The following is a 17915-nucleotide window of genomic DNA, read 5'->3' as shown; positions in this document are numbered from 1 at the left end:
TCTCAGGGACAGGGCGAGGGATTCCCATGACAAACACCTGACTGACTGCAGCTTGCTCAGCTGCTCAGCCCGCCGTGAGCTGGCATGTTAAATTACCTGAAGAGAAATATTTTTTTTCTGGTGCCAAGGATTGAACTTGTGGAGTGTAGAGCTCTATCCCAGCCGTATCCCTATCTATCTATCTATCTATCTATCTATCTATCTATCTGTCTGTCTGTCTGTCTGTCTTGTAAGGGTCTCGGAAGTTGCTCAGTCTCCAGGATACCAGTTATAGATGTGCGCTGCCATGACTGGCAGAGAACACTTTCTTATCTTGAGTTAATTGGAAGGAGAGTGGAAGGACTGGGCAAGTCCAGGGAGCCTGTTTCTTTTCAGTGCGTTCTCGATGCTGAGGAACCGCTAGGTAGCCCTCGCCTTGATGTGGAGCTGCTCCTGGGTGGTAGCAGCAGAGCTAATATCTGTGGGGCATTTTCTGTGTGGGAGGGGTGTGCTGCATGCTGTGCATGGCTTTATCTTTTCCTGTCCTCCCAGCAACCCCGAGAGATGCCGGTGTCTTCCCCTCATCTGCAGGCAGTGACTCCCAAGATCCTCAGTGCATGCTTGAAACCGCGACTAGGGCTGAAGGCAGAAGTTGCCGCGCTTTTCCCTGTGCAGAGGGACCTCTGATACAGTTCATTACACACATCAGCTACAGTAAGAGATAAGGAGCACCAGCCCCTCATGAGGCGGAACAGCTACAACACTGCGCTGTAACAGGATTCTTTAAAACTCCTACATTGTTCAGTTTCGCCATTCCCTGGACCGTTGTCGGAGTGTAGGTAACTGAAGTGTGGAAAGCAGGCAGCCAGGAAGTAAGGACCACGGCGGATGATTGTTATTTACAAGGAAGGCAGTGGCGTGTTGAGCAGGTTTCTCAGGGCATGCAGCAAGCTGTGGAGATGGGCGCAGGTACGCTTCTGAGATTCCAGAGCCTTGGCTCTGTGAGTGGGTGTGGGGGCTCTGGCTCTGGGGATCAGCGCTGCACACCCCTCTGCCTCCTTTGATGGCATCACTGTGGTCAGGCACAGTGGCCAAGGGCGTGAGGGTGAAGACCTACTGTGGACATGAGCTGAGTGCTGGCGGGGCAGAGCCACTGAGCCTCTGGGGGCGCTGCTGCCCTGAAGCAGCTTGTAGCCCCCTGGGGGAGAGAGCTTGAGGTTATCCTCAGAGCTCTGTGTATCACACAGTGGGGCCTGGGAAGTCAGAAGACGTGCTTGGAAACGAATGTCCCCCTTGTGCACATTTTGGGGTGACCCCCAGCAAATGGGTTGGAGCAGGCAATAGGCGTGAGATTTCAAATAAATGGTGTCATGGTGCTGTAGGAGTGTGGGGGAAGGGACAGCAGTGGACTCCGCTGTGAGTCAGTCACGAAAGGACGGTGACGGGATTGGGGGAAGCTCCACAGAGGAGGAGGAAGGCCTTGTGGGATGCATAGAAGTTCACTAAGTGGGTGAACAGATGTGGAAGAGGGTTCATGACACATGCAGTGTGGCCAGAGTGCAGGGTGGCTGTGATGCTGTGTGTCTGGGTGTCTTCCCAAAGCCTCATGTGGTCATGGGCTGGGGCAGGCTTTTTTGGAGGTGGCTGATCTAGAGTTTGGACTAATTTGTAGTGCAGTGCTGGGATTAAGTTAAGGCTGGGTGATTGCTGGGTCAGTGCACTGGTTGGATTGGCACCCTTAACATAGCCGTCTGGATAAGATAAATGGGGCAGAAAGAGGCCCGATTCCCCTTATTGCTCTTACTGCTTTTGCTGTCTTCTGCTGCTATGAACTGTTGCCCCTCTGCCATGTGTCACCCTGTCTTAGAGCCAACTGATTATGGAACCTCTACAAACTGTGAGGCAAATAAACTTTTCCCTCTTTTACTCTGAATGTTGGATATTTTGTCCCAGAAAATGAGAAAAGTGACCAAGACAGTGGCCGAACTGAAAAGCGGGAGGGTTTAGCCTGGCACTTCAATGCCAGTACCTTTTATTGTCACCTGTGTAGTGAGTGTGATGGTTTGTCACGGGGGCGGTGCTGGGCCTCACCTGCTCACCTGCTGTTGTGAGGTGTGCTGCAGGTCTGGTGTGAGGCTCCCTGTTCATGGGGGACCATGAGTGACAGCCTTAAATATGCTATGTCTCCCATGGTTGTATAATTTAATAGACTGCTGTAAAGGTGCAGGGCATTTTAGGGCTTAAGCAGAACAAACTACAATAGTTCTGATGCGAGGTGCTGGTGTGTGCGCCCAGAGCTGGGGTCAGCGGCTGGTCAGTGGTGGGAGAACCAAGTAACACTCTCAGGTTGGCTCCTTTCAGACCTCTAGCAAAACAAACAAACAAAATAATCTACATGAGATATTTGTGTAGACATTGCAAAATTGTGACATTGTGGGGTTTCCTGAATAACTATTAGTTAGGTTCTAAGGGAAAATCCGCAAACAGCTATCCCTGAACCGCAGCTTCCTGAGGGCTGCGGTGTCTCCACGTCTTCACCTGTGAAGATGAAGAGACCTGACTCTGTGCAGCAGATAATACATGCAGCACGCTCAAAAAATACAGTGAAGGTCCAAACTGAAAAACATTACAGTAAAAGACACATTGTCATTCATCTCCTTCAAAATCCTCCCCCATCACTTCCAGCGGGTTCATTCCAGCATTTTTGCCACTTTCTGGAGGAGTCTTTGGTTGCTCTGCTGTGGCTTCCTGGAGGGCTGCATGGAGTCACATTTCCCGTTCACGGTCATCTTGACACAGGGAAGAGCCACACGTGGCACAGTGCCCGATCTCAGGTGCAGGCTGGAGGAGGGCTCTCCAGGATTCCCTTTCCTATTAAATGGCACCTGGCAGCAGCAGTCACTGTCCTTTTCGTCTCACCTTGAAATGATACTCATGGAACTGGACTTCCAGGACTCTCGGAAAGCGGCAGGATGACGCTTTTTGAATGACGAGATAAGCCTGCTTGAAGCAAGGGGGAATATTTTGAGGGGCGTAAACTGCAATATCTTTTACTACAATATATTTTAAAAATTTACATGCGCAGTGTATTTTTGGATCAGTGATTGCATGCTTAGTCATTGACTTTTCTTTTCCTCTTTTCCATTTCCTTCCTCTTTTGGAAACCACTTCTCATTTCCACAACTTAGAGCATCTTCCCTTCCTGCAAGGCAAAGGGATGTCGAAGCTTCTGCTGCCTTCTAGTTGGTGGCATGGACGGGGCACCCTGGTGAGCCTCAGCTGTTCCCTGCATGAGGCTTCCAGTCCCTGCTTCTGAGGCACCTGGAAGCAGTCAGGAGCCGGCTAGTGTCTGGTGTGCAGTGTGTGCAGAGGGGCCCATTTGGGTCCTGCAGACCTTCTGTGACATCACGGTGTCCTCCACGCTGGGGAGAGAGCTCTGCTCCCTGAGCAGCGGACCCTCAGACTCCAGGTCTGCCCCGTGAGTTCTGTGGGCTCATGACCTGGGATGGGGTGGTGCATTGTGTAGAACTCCGCAGGCCCACTGCTGTGGGAACTCTTGGGTCTGTTTGGTGTGAAAGCCCCAGGGAGACCTGAGTCTTGAGACCTAGGGGCCACAGGAGCATGTGGGTCCCGATCCGTGTGTGCCTTCACGCTTGGCTTGCGTGTGTGCTGTTATGCCACCCAGGTCCCAGTGAAATCTGAGTGTCAGTTTCCCGAAGGCTGGGTCTTGTTTCCAGAGGTGATTTCAGCACATCTTGCAGTCTGCATCCTCCAGCCTGTTTTTGTGTGCTTTCCCCTTTCCTCCTTTCCTAGGTAATGCCGAAAGTGCTGTGCTCTCCTCCCATCCCTCCTGTGCAGACAGGACAGGCCCTGTCGTGGCTTTCTGCAGAATGGGCAGCGCCCAGCGGGTGACTTTGGACAGCCCCCTGCCTTAGAGAGCCGTCCTGCCTCCTGTCTTCACTCCTTGCCATTTCAAGATTGGTCCCATGGCCGCCTCCCCCCTTCCACTGCATCTGGAGCCTATGGACAAGGTAGTTCCTGCCAGGTGTACTTAGTGAGGTGCAGCTCTGTGACTGGATGGAGAGGTGGTTTCTGGGACTGTTAGGCTGCTTTCTGAAGTCAGCAGCATGACTGCTTTGGCAGCCGGAAGCTGGCTAATCCCGGCTTTAAAGAGGAGTGGGAACAAAGGTGGTGTTTATGAGCTGTGCAGATCTCAGGTTCTGTGTCCTGGGAAGCCCCGGAGAGAGCAGGGGCTTTGGTGTGCTCATAGTGAGCCCGGTTGGTGTGATGATGCCCTGTGAGGAGACATGCAGCCCTTGGTCCTGGGTTCAAGTCCACCCCTGGTTGGCTCCATGAACTGGGCAAGGTGTTCACCTCTCTATGCTGCCCATTCTGTAATTTCAGGACATGAGACTTTTTTGTAAAGAGCTCCTTGGAGAATAGAAGGGACCTCTGCTGCGACTGGTGGTTCTGAAATGCTGTTTTCCTGTCCTTTTTATTCTCCGTCTGCGTCCCTCTCTTGGACTCACTCTCCCTCTTTCCTACTCCCCCACCTCTCAGACCCTGTGATCTATTAAGGAGAACAGCTCGACCTTTGCAGGGCTTCCCTCACAACCACAGAACACGTCACCAGCTGTGAAGGACAGCGGCAGGGTTTCATCCTGAAATGGATCATTTGTGAAAGCTCTTTCTTGAAAGGGGTTTTCCATTCAAGGAGTCTCGAGCTGCCATTGAGGTCCCTTTCAGGGGCACACATATGCCCCCAACCATCTGGATTCTGAGTCGCCAGTAGATCTTGCAGAAAGTAACCGTCTTCTTGAGCCACTGTCTGGCGGCTCGGTGCCTTGGTGCTCTGCCCCTCTGTGCGTGGGGATTTAGTTGGCAGCGGCCTTTGCTGATCTTTCCTCATAGGACTTTGTGGGCAAAGACAAACAAATCTTAGAAAAATTGGAAGAAAATGTTCACAGCTGTTCTCAGCGATGTCAGTGTCTTGGTCACTTTCACATTAACAAAGGAGAAACGTGGAGGAGACGGGAGGTTGCACTGACTCGGTGAAGGCGTTTCCTGTTGCTTCTCTCTGATCCCCCTGCCATCTTTGTGAAGCAGACCCACACTGATGATGTGGCTGCAGAGCCACATGACAGCTGCCCAGGCTGCCCAATCTTGTGAGCCTTGGAGTGGACAGTCTCACCCTGGTCTGCAGGCTCCCCCTCGCACTCCGTCTTGTTGTCTTTGTGGCTGCCTGCTTGTCTGTCTGCCTCCCTTTTTCTCCTAAGATTCCTCTTGCTCTTCTTCCACACTCTGGTCTAGTGCATGAGAAAGAAGGCTGTTTTGCAGCCATCAGGAGATCTCTTGTGAAGACAGTCCTCTCCTGGGACTTATGGGGCCACAGTCCACTATCCATCTGGAGGACAGCTTGTGATTAGAATCCACATCCCACCTGGTGCTTCACAGAGGTGTTCTGGGAGCGTTGGCCTTCTCACTGGTGGCAACGAAGAGAGGCCAGGGGCTGGTTGTGTGGAGGAGAAGCCCCTACCCACTCCTGAGCCTGGCAGGAATGATTTGTAGGCCAGGCCGGGCCATGGCTGGATATGCCCTCCGCCCACTCCGACACAGACCCCCGCTGGATGAGGGGTGGGACCCACTCATGCCTGCTGGTAACTCTGCTAGTGGATGCCCCTGCAGTTGGTGCCCAGCTCTCTCCAGCAGCTAAGCTCCTGCTCCTTCCTCCTTCCTCCTTTCTTCTTGAAACTTCACCTAGTCCTGATCTTTCCTGCCATATGGTCCTTCCAGGGCAGCCCAGAGAAGTGGTGAAGCCAAAAGACCCCAGAGGCTGAGTCCCACTCTTCACTTCCTGGATACCTGGAGCACGTGCCTTGCTGTACTCGCATCCGTGTCTGTGCGGAAGACCCGTCTCACAGCAGTGCTGGCCGTTACAGGGATCAGTGTCGCCTTTCCACTGGGCTTCTGGTCATGCCATCCCCAAGCTGGCCATGTTGGAAGCAGCTCCTTCCGTCATGGACATCCTCACGGTTATGTGCCAGGCATCTGCTCGCTGCTGTGCTGCCTTCCCAGCCACGGTGTTCAGCTGGGTGATGTTCGCCAAGTCCGATTTCCCCAGGCCTTTCTTCCTATCGGTTCAGTGGGAAAAGCAACCCTGAGCCTTCAGAGTTTTCCTGTGTGCTGATCTCCTGGGGCCTCTTGTGTTCAGCATAGTTTGTCTCCCCCTTTTCTTCCCGAGCTTCTGTCATCAGGATGTCGCCAAGTGCTCTTGTTTGTGCACATGCACTGTCTGTATGTTACCTTTGCGGATTTCTTTGTGTACCTGAAAGCCCCTTGAAAGCTGGACCAAGTCTTACCTTGTTTACTGTGGTTTCCAGCCCTATCTCTGTGGCTGACGGCTCGACCCCCAGTATGTGACTGATTTATCAAGTGCTCTTCTGGCCACCCCTGGCTGAGCCACTGCAGAGTCCTGAGCCTGGGAGTGGATGCAGGGTTTGCACGTGGCAGCTCTGTCCTGAGTGCTCGCCAAGCTGAGGGCAGGTCTCGGACCCAGCACAGGGTGGGGGCCGCAGGCGGGGGAGGCTTGGTCAGTATGGTCCCTCTTCTTCCTCCACTGTCACATGAATGAACCAGTTCCCATTTCTCAAGCAGAATGCTCAGGGATGACACCTATTGAGGGGACAGCGACTCTAATGTCCCTGAGCACTGATCTCTGTAACATCGTCAGAGCATGTGCAGGTTTGTTTTTTGTGCGGTGTGGACATAGGACAGCTTGTCGCCATGTCCCTGCTCAGGACGGGGTAGAGGGGGTGCCCTCTTGGTGTCATCAGGCAGGAGAAAGATCACCTCCCCAGCCTGACACAGAGGACTGAGACCGCTAGGATGGCCTGGGCGCAGAGGGCTGTGTTCCTACCTCTGTTCTCCGGCTTCCAGCCCACACATCCTTCTCTGCTCTGGGGTCTGTTGTTAAATAAGCCCAGTGAACTGATGGAGATCTTTCACTGTAGAATGTCCATTTGGCTTTTTTAGTGTTTCTTTTCTCGTTGAGACTTCCTGTTTTCTCCTACGCGAGAATACACAGTTTCCTTTACATCCTTAGGCATAGTTACAGCTGGTACTGCAAATCCTTGTCTGCTAATTCCAGCCACCTGGTCAACCTGGGAACACTCATATGGTCTCCATCACAGCCTATGCTTCTTGAGAGTAGATTGTATCACCACCCCTCCTGCCTTTTGGTTATTTGTTATCCTGAGTTAATGTTAATTGTGTCATAAACTTTGCAAGTGACACATTAGAGATTCTGAATTCTGTTTTGTTCCTCTGAAGAGCTGCTTTTCTGTTTCAGTGAGCAGTTAACGTAGTAAATGTTTGAATTTGGTAAACATCGCTTAGTAAACCTCAGGCTCTGGCTGGCTGGCATCCAGTAGCAGTGGAGTTCTCTGTTCAGTCCTGGCTTTAGCTAGGTGTGTATAAGCTGGGCCCAGGGCGGGCTCCACACAGCAGGCACAGTGTGCATGCAGAACTCGAGACTTTGCTGTTCTAGGTCTCCTTTTTTCAAGATTTCTCTTCTCACTTTCTGCTGTTATGTTATCTTGATCTTTGTCCTGATTTTTCAATTCACCAAAACCATGAAGTTTTACCCACCTACTGCCTGGTATGGACCTGGGTCTGTCCTTAGTCTGAAAGTGACCAAAAATGTGGGAAAGTCACTGGTGTATAGATCCCTTTCAGGATGTCCTGCATTTAGGATCCCTCCCTCCTTCCCTCCTTCCTTCTCCCCTCCCCCACTCCTATCTCCCCATCTTCTTTCTGAAATATGTGTACAGCCAAGTGTGGTGATGCATGCCTGTAATCTCAGCATTCTTGGAGGCTGAGGCAAGAGTATCCTAAGTTGAAGCTCAGCCTGGGCAACCTACTTAGCAGCTTAGTGAGACCTTGTCTCAAAAGAAGGCTGGGGATGTGGCTCAGTGCGAAGAGGCTGGGATCAATCTCTAGTTCTGCAGAGTTCTGCTTATTCACAGGAGTACTGGTCCAACAGGTGCTGTTTGACCATTACCAGCAACAGAAAGTTCTATAGACCCGGTTCCTTTAAGTGAGGGTGTGTTTCAGAATGTAGAGAGCCAAACGTAGGCACTAAACCAACCTGGATGCAGAGGCTTTCTTAGAGTCTGAGGCTTGGGAGCCTTGTCTTGCAGTGGGACATCCACCCGCCATGAGTCACTGCTGTGGTGTACGATGCTGTATGTAGTCACCTACCGCTGGCCTCCTGAATGTCCTCTGCAGTTGCCCAGGAACAGCTGGCATCTTGCACAGATCCTGTGCCAGAGTCTGAGGACCTCAGTGCACCCAGAACTCTAAGGGCAGTAGGATGTGGAATTTTTAAGAAGAAAACTCACCTGCTTGCTTCCTTTGTGCTTTCCCTCTTGGCTGCCACAGCGCGTGCACGCATGCATACATTGGGTTGGGTTAGGTTGTGGGGAGCAATCCTGATTCCCATGTTGCGAGTGACAGCTGCTTATCATGAGGGATGCAGGGCAGCTGATGGATGCTCTCTCAGTACAGTGGCTGGTGGGCACATGACTGGCCCTGGGACATCCGTCTCCTAATCCGTTGGGCCTGTGAATACAGTACCTCTCGAGGGAAGAGGGATCCTGCCAGTGTGATCCACGCTGGATCCTTGAGATGGGGAGGTGTTCCTGGCTCCTGTGCAGGGAGCCCAGTGCCACCGAGAGTCCTGAGCATGGAAGTAAGGTGGGAGGCCATCTGATAGCAAAAGCAGGCAGAGCCATGTGGGGCTGGATTTGGGGTGCAGGAGGGAGCCAGGAACCAAGGCAGAAGAGCAATCTCTGGAATGCAGAAAAAGAGACCCGGAAATGGATTCTCCTGGAGGCTCGGGAAGGAACGAAGCCCTGCTGTTCCCTTGCTGTTAGCCTGGCCAGGCAAACTGCTGGCCTCCAGCACTGTAAGATAAAGTGTGTGATGGTTTAAACCTTTGACTTTGTGAACATTTGTTTCGGTGGGGATAGCTGTCACTGATGGGAGCAGGGGTAGTGGCCAGACTTGTGGACCTTTGATTCAGACTGCTGGTGACTCTGCTTTAAAAAGAAAAAGCTCTATGACCTTGGGGAAGGTGCTTAGCATCTCTGGAATTTGTCTTTAAACTTGGGAACAGTTTATAAGCCTGTGTGTGCGCGCGCACACGTGCACGCGTGGGTATGTGCGGCCCATTCTGGAGAGGCAGCCCTCACGAGATGACTCCGGATGGACTCACAGGGGACAGACTTCCTTCCCAGCTTCAGGTCAGGATCCTTTCTTACTAGTTTGAAGCAAAGTCATTGTGCCCCAAAATCTTCATCTGGGAACAAGAGGGCCTGGGTGGTTGGGGCCTTGCACTGAGTGGGGTGCCAGCACTTTTAGTGGGGGAACAGTCAGATGCATGTGGAGGGCATTTCTTGCCATTGGTGGGAGTGGCTGGGCCATGCTGGCCCTCTCACCTGGGCTCTCGGGACAGATTTATCTGTACTTCTCTTGGGTAGAGGAGACAGAGGTCTCATCTGCAGCCGGAACAGCACTTGGTATCTTACACTCCAGAGGTGCAGCAGGGATGTGTGAATAGCTCTCTACGTGGCGTCTGGGGCCTGGAGTCACGCTGGGGTTTTACGGTTGTTTTTAAAAAGAACATAATTTCTGATTGGGTGACCCCGAACTTCTCAGCTTCCTGTTGGGACCTCTCAGGCCAGAATGGCCTCCTTGTTGTCTGCTGCTCCACCTGTATTTGAGTGCCAAAGTTGTGGGAGTCAGTTTTCATTTCTCAGGTCAAATACAAAGAGGGAAAGATGCCTGGCTGCTCTGGGGTCAGTGATTCTGACAGGGCTACTCTTTCTTTTTTCCTTGTCCCAGGCCTGATCTTTGGACCCAGAGGAGATTAAAGACATGCCCTCAAGACTGCTGAGCCTGCCAGTTGCACAGAGCTGTGTCTAGAGGTTTTCTGAGCACAGTGGATTTACAGCGAGATTCAACTGCCTGGGGGAATGCCTGCAGACACGTGACCTGGAACCATCACTGGTGCCCTTCAGGATGCCAAAGGTATTTTCAGGAAGATGTGGCAGGGTGCTCATGGAGGCTTCCGGTCTGATGTCCACAGGGGACCTGACTACAGCTGCTTGGCATGGCTGAGCTCTCTGATCTTGCCTTGGACAGGCGTTTTGTGAGATCTCCACCAGCTCCTTGGAGTCCCTGAAATGTAAGCCTCACCTCTTTCCTGCAAAGCGTCTCGTGTGTGTTCTGTCCTTTGCATGCCCAGCTTTGGCTACACTGTCCTGACTGCTGGTTGCTGTGATGTCGGTGGTGTTCAAACAGCTGGGCTTTTCCAAGCTTACTTTGTGTTTTGTGGAGCTGCTGGAGGGGAGGTGACAGAAACAGGAGGATCCTTCCTGGGAGGCACCCCATTCCTTGTTTGGACCTGTTTTTCCTTCTGCTACTCTCCATGGATCTTCCTCGATCGTGCATCTGTCTTCACCTTGCAGACCATGAGTGTGTACCTCCGAGGCCAGGGCCTTCAGAACACATCTGTGTCTCTAAGACGCAGTGGAGCCTGACACATGCTGGCTTTCTTGCTGTGCGTGCAGGTGGAGGCAGACACAGTGGTTAAGGCATTAAGGCGGTGGCAGTTTGATGGAGCATAGTTTCTTGGTCCCTGCTCAGAGCCAGGAACAGCAGGACCATGGGTCCAGAACAGCGAGACTTAGGTGACACTGCCTGTGCTAGGTTTGCATCTTTAACCCATGCATCTTGGGGGACTTGGGTGGTGACTCCTGGATTCCTTTCCCTTCTCTCTTCAGGAGGGGTGAAGAAAATAACACTGGGTTCACAGCAGCAGTAGGAGGATCCTGAAGGGGATACTAATGTGGGAACATGTGGCAGGCATTTGGCATGTGGCTGGGGCCGTGCTGGCTGCAGAGTGGCCCTGGGCATTGTACCAGGACCACTGCTTGGCATGGGCCTCTGGCGATTGTACACTAGGGGCAGGCTGAGGGGCAGGTGGGCAGTAGGCCGGGGGAGGTGCGTCCTGCCAGCAGAGGCTGGCTGTGCCAGTGGGAGCTACACTCTTGTTCTAGGCCTGCAAGCAGAAGGCCTGACCTATCAGGTCCGGACTGGTGGCTTGGAGGTACTAGTGCCAAGATAGGATTACTTAGTCCTGGGCCACCTGAAGGGCAGTGGCTGCTCGACCACTTAGTGTGACTGCTGAGATAGCACCCGGAGTGGGGCCTTTGGTCCAACTGTGATTGGGTCCCTCCTTCTATTGCGCCGGGCACCTTCCCAGGCAGGCTCTCCTGGGTTCCGGGAGTCAGTGAGGTTCTCTGGGTCGTGGGTGCTTTCTTTCCCATGGCTCCCAGCTGCCCCACAGGTTTGCAGTCATCTGTGCAAGTGATTGATTCGAGACCGCCGAGAGCCCTCTGCTCACTGGGTCCATGGATGGTGGACAGTGTTCGGAGTGCTGCGGTTCACCAGGCAAGATCATGGTGATTCAGGATTTTCCCATCGCGTTGCTAGAAAGCATGGAGGGAGGGAGCTCTGTACAGCTTGGCTCAATAGTCCTACCAGGCAGCATCTGGGTGCCCACTTTACAGGGACAAACTTGAGGTTTTGGGGGTCATGTAGCTTGCCCCTAAAGGCTATTTATACACGAGAAGCCGAGTAGGAGGCCTCAAACCCTCAGTGTTTCATGCTTAGCTGACCACTTCTGCTGAGTGGCTCAGACTGTCCCCATGGGCTCTTCAAATGCATGATGCCTGGGTGGAACATGCGCTGTTAGACCTGGGTGTCTTCTTTGTCTGTTGGGGGGAGCAATGTTTCAGACATTGCCCTGGTGTCCAGCAGCATGGGCCTAGGAAGCAGCCAGGGACCTGGAAGCCTGTGTCCTGGGTGTGCACTGTGGCTTGGGGAGATGGTGCTGGTTATGTTCTGCACCAGGCAGTGGCAGGGAGAGACCCTCAGCACCGGGGATGTGGCTGAGCTCATGGTAGTGAGTGTATCCCAGGTGGGGGGGAATTGATGATGGTAGGAGGGGGCCCTAGGTCTCCTGCCTGCCTTCTCAGTCCAACCCTGTACCTCACTTATCACACAGGCTGCAGTGCTGTTTCTCTGTCGTATCGCAGGCCTTCCTGGAACAGCCCCACTGTGGTGGTGATGGCGGGGGTTATCTCTTGCCCCTTGTGGGAGTGCAACCACAAGTCAGTGGTCACAGTCAGAGATGTGACTCCTGCCCGGGGTGTGTGAAGAGGCTGTGGCCATGGATGAGGACGCAGCAGTAGCCGCCATCTGCTGAGCCAAGGCATCATTCACCTGCTCCGCTGAGCTGCAGGGGGGCACTGTTACCTGAGCTGTCTCCCTGTGGGGTCATTACAGCATCAGCGATGAGCATGAGTCCTGGGAACCCAGTCAGTCCTGAGTGTGGCTCCCATTCCACCCTCAGAGGTCCCCAGGGCCCGGCACGGGGAGCTGCGGCTTCCACCCCACAGCTATGACCTCGGGCAGATCTCTCTTCTGGGGGCCTTTGCACCTGCATGCACAAGGACCTGTAGTTTCTCTGCCCCGCTGGATCCTTGGAGGTGGAAGGGGACACGATGATGCTTACGGTGACACACAAGGCATAGAGGCCGGGACGTGGCTGGTGGAGCCAGCAGCACCAGCCCGGCTGGGCTCAGTGGCCCTGGGACTCACCAGGTAGAGTGGTACTGCCGGGCTGCTGCAGTGCTGGTCCCAGTGCTCTCATTACCGCTGGCCGGGGCAGGCTGGGCTGGGCTGGGGGCTCTAGGCAGCTCCCCCTTTCCCTGCTTGTGTGAGTGGCCTGTACTTGTGCTCACAGCCCGTGCGCCTGTTGCCTGATCTCGTCTGATGCCTGCTTTTGGCCTTGTGGAGGGCACCTTTGAGCTCTGTTACCCACACCTCTGAGACCGTAGTGACTGGTGGCATCTGCTGTCACGCTGGGCCCCTGTTACATCCTCTCCTACCCCCACCTGCATTCCTGGGGGTGGCTTAGCACCATGGACTCCTTTTCCCAGCTGGATGCCTGGTCCCTGGGCATCTGCACCTCAGGAGGGGTGTGGCCATTCTTTCTCCTGTGTTCTCAGTGGGCAGCTGGTCTTGCTTAAGAGCTGACATTCAAGCCAGGTGTGTGGCACATACTGTAATTCCAGCACTCTGAGAGGCTGAGACAGGCAGACGGCGAGTTTGAGCTGACTTTGAAAATAAAAAATAGGGTCTTGGATATAGTACAGTGCTAAGGGCCTGGGTTCAATCCCCCAATCCCCAGCAGGGCAGGTGTTTACAGTCCTGGAGTGAGTCATTTTGCCTGGTGAGGTGTCATTTGTTATCTTGGAAGAGAGCATAGATCTATCAGGCTCCCCTCTGGGCTCCTGCTTGCAGGTTCATGAATCTCAAAAGTGTTGGATGAGATGATTCCAAGTTATGGACGGTCAAGTTTTTTTAAAAATAAAAATAATTGTTTCAAATACTTTAACAAGTTTGGGTTAAACCTTAATATCAACATCTGAGGCCTCTCTGATTTGCAGGCAGTGTTGCCTAGGGTGTAGACATTGAACAGTGGGCCGCCTTTGCAAGGGTCCCAAAGAAACCAGTGTTCTCAGCTCTCCTGGAGAGTAATAGCAGCACCCTACAATCCTGTAATTCTGGTTGAATTGATGATAGCTCCAGATTTGACCCTACTACCTCTCTTACACTTAGAGCACACCCCAAGTTTCCCTTGTGTTACTATGTATGAGAGACGGAAGTAGGAGATAGTAAATATTCCCACTGTGCAGTGGATAACTTTATGTACTGTTTTCCCTGCTCACTGCTCATCAGCCATTGGAGGTTAATTTTACCTCCTGCAGAAGTTTATTGTGAGAATTCTAAGAATATACACTGAAGGATTTAATTCAGTGTCTGGTATATAATGTGTTCTCAGGAAATGGTAGCTATTTTTAAGCCAAATGTGAGAGTGGAACTAGAATATCAAAACAGAGAGGTACAGAGAAATTTAAAAAAATGCTAAAGATGATTACAAAAACTTCACATCAAAGTTAGCCCTGAGTTTCCTAAGCACAGCATGCAGCGTGGGTTCTATTTGTGTCTAAATGAATGCGTGGCAGACTTTCCTTCCCCAGGGCTAGGAATAAATATTTTCAGCTTTGGGAGACACATGGCTCTTCAGTGTTCTCCCTTCCGCCTTTGTGTCTGGAAATTGTCCACAGGCGATATGTAAATAATCAGATGTGGCATGTGCCAATAAAACTTTATTTAAAAGAATGGGCAATGGGCTATAACTGTAGTCTGTCCTTGGTCTACATGAAGGGAGCAAATCCTGGGTTTGAAATATTGAAAAAAATTGGTTGCAAGATGTAATTTTCCCATGAGGTTTTTAAAGCAAGGTGAGGGGGATAGTGCTTGTGGGAGGATTTTACAGGAAATGCAGAGGAAGGAAGGGCTTCGTATCCCTGGTTTATTTTCCAAACGTGTGTCAAGGGTCTACCTAGGCTCTGATAGTGACTAATAGTAAAATCTAAAGGCAAGTTGTGTTTCTGTGCTGAGTGCAGGTCTCACTGACCCTCAGGGAGGTCAGTTAGGGGCACTGTCCATTTGGGTGGCTTTTGATCTGGCCTGCAGGGACAGTCACAGAATGTCCTGCGTCATAGATGGCCATGTCAAATAGGACTTTGTCCTTTCTGATGGATGGCTGCAGCTATCGGAGAAGTACGGTCTTCAGAGCGAAATTAACCAGGTTTTGAAGGTTTGCTGTTTGATAGCTGTACGACCTTCTTCTAGTTCCTTAACCAGTCTGTCTGTCTGTCTGTCTGTCTCTCAGCTTCCCAGGGTTCCTCTATAAACCATAATGCCCCTGAATCTCTAGTCCTGGCCAGCTAGTGTTTGCTGTTTTGGTGTTAGTTCCTCTGTGTGGAGTAACAGGTTCCTGCTGGGGTGTCCCAAAGACCTGTCTCCTGGTTTTTCTAGTGCAGAGTCTGCGGGTATGGAGAGCCTACCTCTCTCCTCCCTGTGAGTATTCAGTGTAAGAAGGCTTGGGAACACACTGGCCTGTGGAATTCCAAAGTTAATGAAGGGTCCAGACTCCAAGGGGGTCTGCATTTGACCTCCCACCCTATCCCCAAGCCCGTTACCCCTGAGCAAGTTTGGAGGGAGTAGAGGTTGATAGCCACTGCCTGAAAGAATTCTCATGGGTGGGAGGATCTGTCTCCTTCCCCAAGCACCAGGCAGACTTCAGGAGGCTTAGGATGGATGGCAGGGTGTCTGGGGAGAGTGCATTTGCCAAGGCTGGGAAATCATTCTCAGCTGTCCACAGGAGAATGCATGAGAGCTTTGAAAGATGACCCCATTGTTCTACAAAAAAGAAAGAGAGACATTTCTCATTGCTTGGACCCTAAGCCTCGAAGGGTGTATTCCGTTAGGACCAGTGGGGTGGGAGCAAGAGCAGACCCTTACCAGCCCATGCTGTCACTGTAGGTGTCTGCTGCTTCTAGCTTCTGGCACTAATGTCCCATGGCCTGGTCTCAGGCAGCTGGGGCTACCTGGACTCAGTCACTGAGTGACTCTGAGCAGCTTGGTAACCTTGGCTGTGCGTGCGTGCCCTGTCGGCCCAGGTGGCTTTCCTACCTCTCACCTGGTTAGAAAGTGGATTCCTTCCAGGGGTAGCGGTGAGCGCTGGGCTGGGGCTTCTTCCCCTGTCTTGGTCTTGCAGGCTCCTTGGAATGGTAGCCACTTGCTGAGTGGGGGTTGTCCCCCCATCTGACCCTCTGCCACTGCCCATCTTGGCTGGGGTGCGGGGTGGAGGGGCAGCATCAGGATCAGCTGGAAGCGCACTGAAGGCCTCCTCCCCGTGCTGGCTTCTCTGGCTCCTGTAAAGGCTCAGCTGTCAGTGATGAGGTCTCTGAGTCACATAGAAGTTGGAGACTGTTAAGCAGCAGGTGATGAATAAACAAATAAGCATAGCCAGCCGCAAGTCCCGGCTTTGTGCTGATGTTGCTTGGTGCATGCTTGGGAAACATGAAGATACTTAGAGTAAAAATAACTTTCCTGGGGGGGAGATGCTCAGGGAGGGTCTTTTTGTGACTGTCAAATAAAAACATTATGTTTTGTCCTCATGCACCTTAGCCACGGACCTGGTGTGATGTAACGCTTGGCTCTTCCTCCAAGTTAAATTAGCCGTGAAAGATAAACTTTCTGAATGGATTCAGGACAACCACGAAGAGCAACTGAAGATACTCACAAAGGAGGGCTTCCGGAAGCGCTTCAGACAGCGGCAAGAATGACAGGACAGGGTGTTTGAAGTTAGGGGAGCTAGGCCAACGGAGATGGATGACAGTACTTATTTTACTGTAGAAGTTTTTAAAAATTGATTTAAACCTTCACCATGTGTTTTGAGCTCACTTTGTATATCTGCCAGCTTTCTGGCTGTGTGGTCTGGAGGAAGTCACTGGGTTCTCTGGGTATTTGTTTCCTCCCTCGAGAGGCTGGTTACTATGAAAATTAGATAATCTGGCTGGGAAACCTGGGCAGTTGCTAGTCCCCTTTGCACACAATGCACAGCAAGTGGGTCCAGCTTGGCTTGCACATAGTGAGCCCTGTGAGGCAGGGACTGTTCTGTGTCCCGGGGCAGAGACAGAATGTCCGCAGGACTGCAGTGGGTTCTGGCTCCTCTCTCCGTGGGGCAGTGGGCCAGGTCTTGTGACACTTGCATGTTGTTGAGAGGACACGAGTCACCTCTGGGAAAGTCCCCGAGAGTTGGCTTCTGTCCCATCCCTGGAGAGACTGAGGAGGAATCAGAGCTGAGCCAGAGCTGATGATTCTTTGGGGCTGAGCCTGGGAGCCGGGGGAGGTCCAGGGAGGTTTGGGGAGGTCTGGGCAGGCTGCCTCTGGTGCACTTCTGTGGCCAGGCCAGCTCATCCTTCAGGTAGGTGAAGCTGTGTGTTCAACCTGGCAGGCCCAGGTGGCCCTGGTTGGCTTTCATGCTGGTTCTGAGGTTCCTGTGATGCTCTGAGCTCTGCGGTTCCTTCTACCCCTTTTACCCCTCTCTGGTTCCTTCTGCCCCCCACTGTCTTTCAGTCTCTCTCGAGTCTAGAATTCCTTGTGGGGGGGCAGTTTCTCTGCATAATGTGTATGATCTAGATCTGAAAACACAAAGCAAGAAACCACAAAGAGGTCATTTGACAAACACCTCATCTCACCTTGAGTTGCTAAGTATGCAGCTTGCTTTGGATTACTGCCTTTGAAGAAATTAAAATAGAGATAAAGTGGGAGTTGTATGGGCCCTGTTGTCCTTCCCTTCAAAGCAGCGCCTGTCCTGCGCTCAGGGCAGAGTGAGTGCTTACAGTTCAGTTTCGGTCTGTTTCGAGGCTGTGCAGGGCCCGTCTGCTAAGAGTTCTAATAGTCCTTGGGCAAGCGGCAGTGTCTCTGGTACCTGCAGTTCTTTTCTTTGGGGGCAGTGCTGTGTGTTTATTTATTTGGGGGGTGGATTTGGGGTCATTCCCAGAACTTTGCTGCTGAGGATGGAGCTGGGCGAAGCCTCCAGGTGCATGTCTGTGTGTCCTGAGCGCACAGGGTGTGCAGACAGCAGCCTTCCCAGAGGTTGCCACATGGAACAGAGGTTCCTGCTGGAACTGTGGGCCTCCTGGGTTTTTCCTTGAGTCTTAGGAACTTCTGCAGGGCAAGGTGAGGGTTCCTGGCTTGGCTACTGGCTCAGGGTGAATTGAGCAGGGTGCATTCTGGGGAGTGCCCAGGCTCAGGTGGAGAAGGGCAGCATGCAGAGTCCCTCTGCAGGAGCGGCATTTGGTCAGCAGAGAGGGACAGTGGGCAGGCATTGGTGCTGAGATGAAGCTGATGAATGGCCATGGGAGGTGTCCAGACCTGGCTGCATGTCA

At 52.4% G+C, this 17915-nt stretch overlaps 1 long non-coding RNA gene across 2 annotated transcripts in view; it reads left to right on the top strand.

Moving 5' to 3' along the window:
• LOC111756028 (uncharacterized) overlaps positions 1 to 17915 on the top strand; it is a 143689-nt gene that overhangs the window by 52710 nt on the left and 73064 nt on the right. For both annotated transcript variants that reach the window (XR_002790528.2, XR_010041209.1), the window contains exon 2: positions 9883 to 10225. This is a non-coding gene — a long non-coding RNA (uncharacterized LOC111756028). The remainder of the gene's footprint in view (positions 1 to 9882; positions 10226 to 17915) is intronic.

Source organism: Cavia porcellus, unplaced genomic scaffold (genome assembly GCF_034190915.1).
Source record: "Cavia porcellus strain 051 isolate PalLab524CR breed Dunkin Hartley unplaced genomic scaffold, mCavPor4.1 scaffold_19, whole genome shotgun sequence".
NCBI classification, from domain to species: Eukaryota; Metazoa; Chordata; class Mammalia; order Rodentia; family Caviidae; genus Cavia; species Cavia porcellus.
Note: the sequence above shows the minus strand (reverse complement) of the source record. Positions and strands in the feature narration are given on the sequence as shown.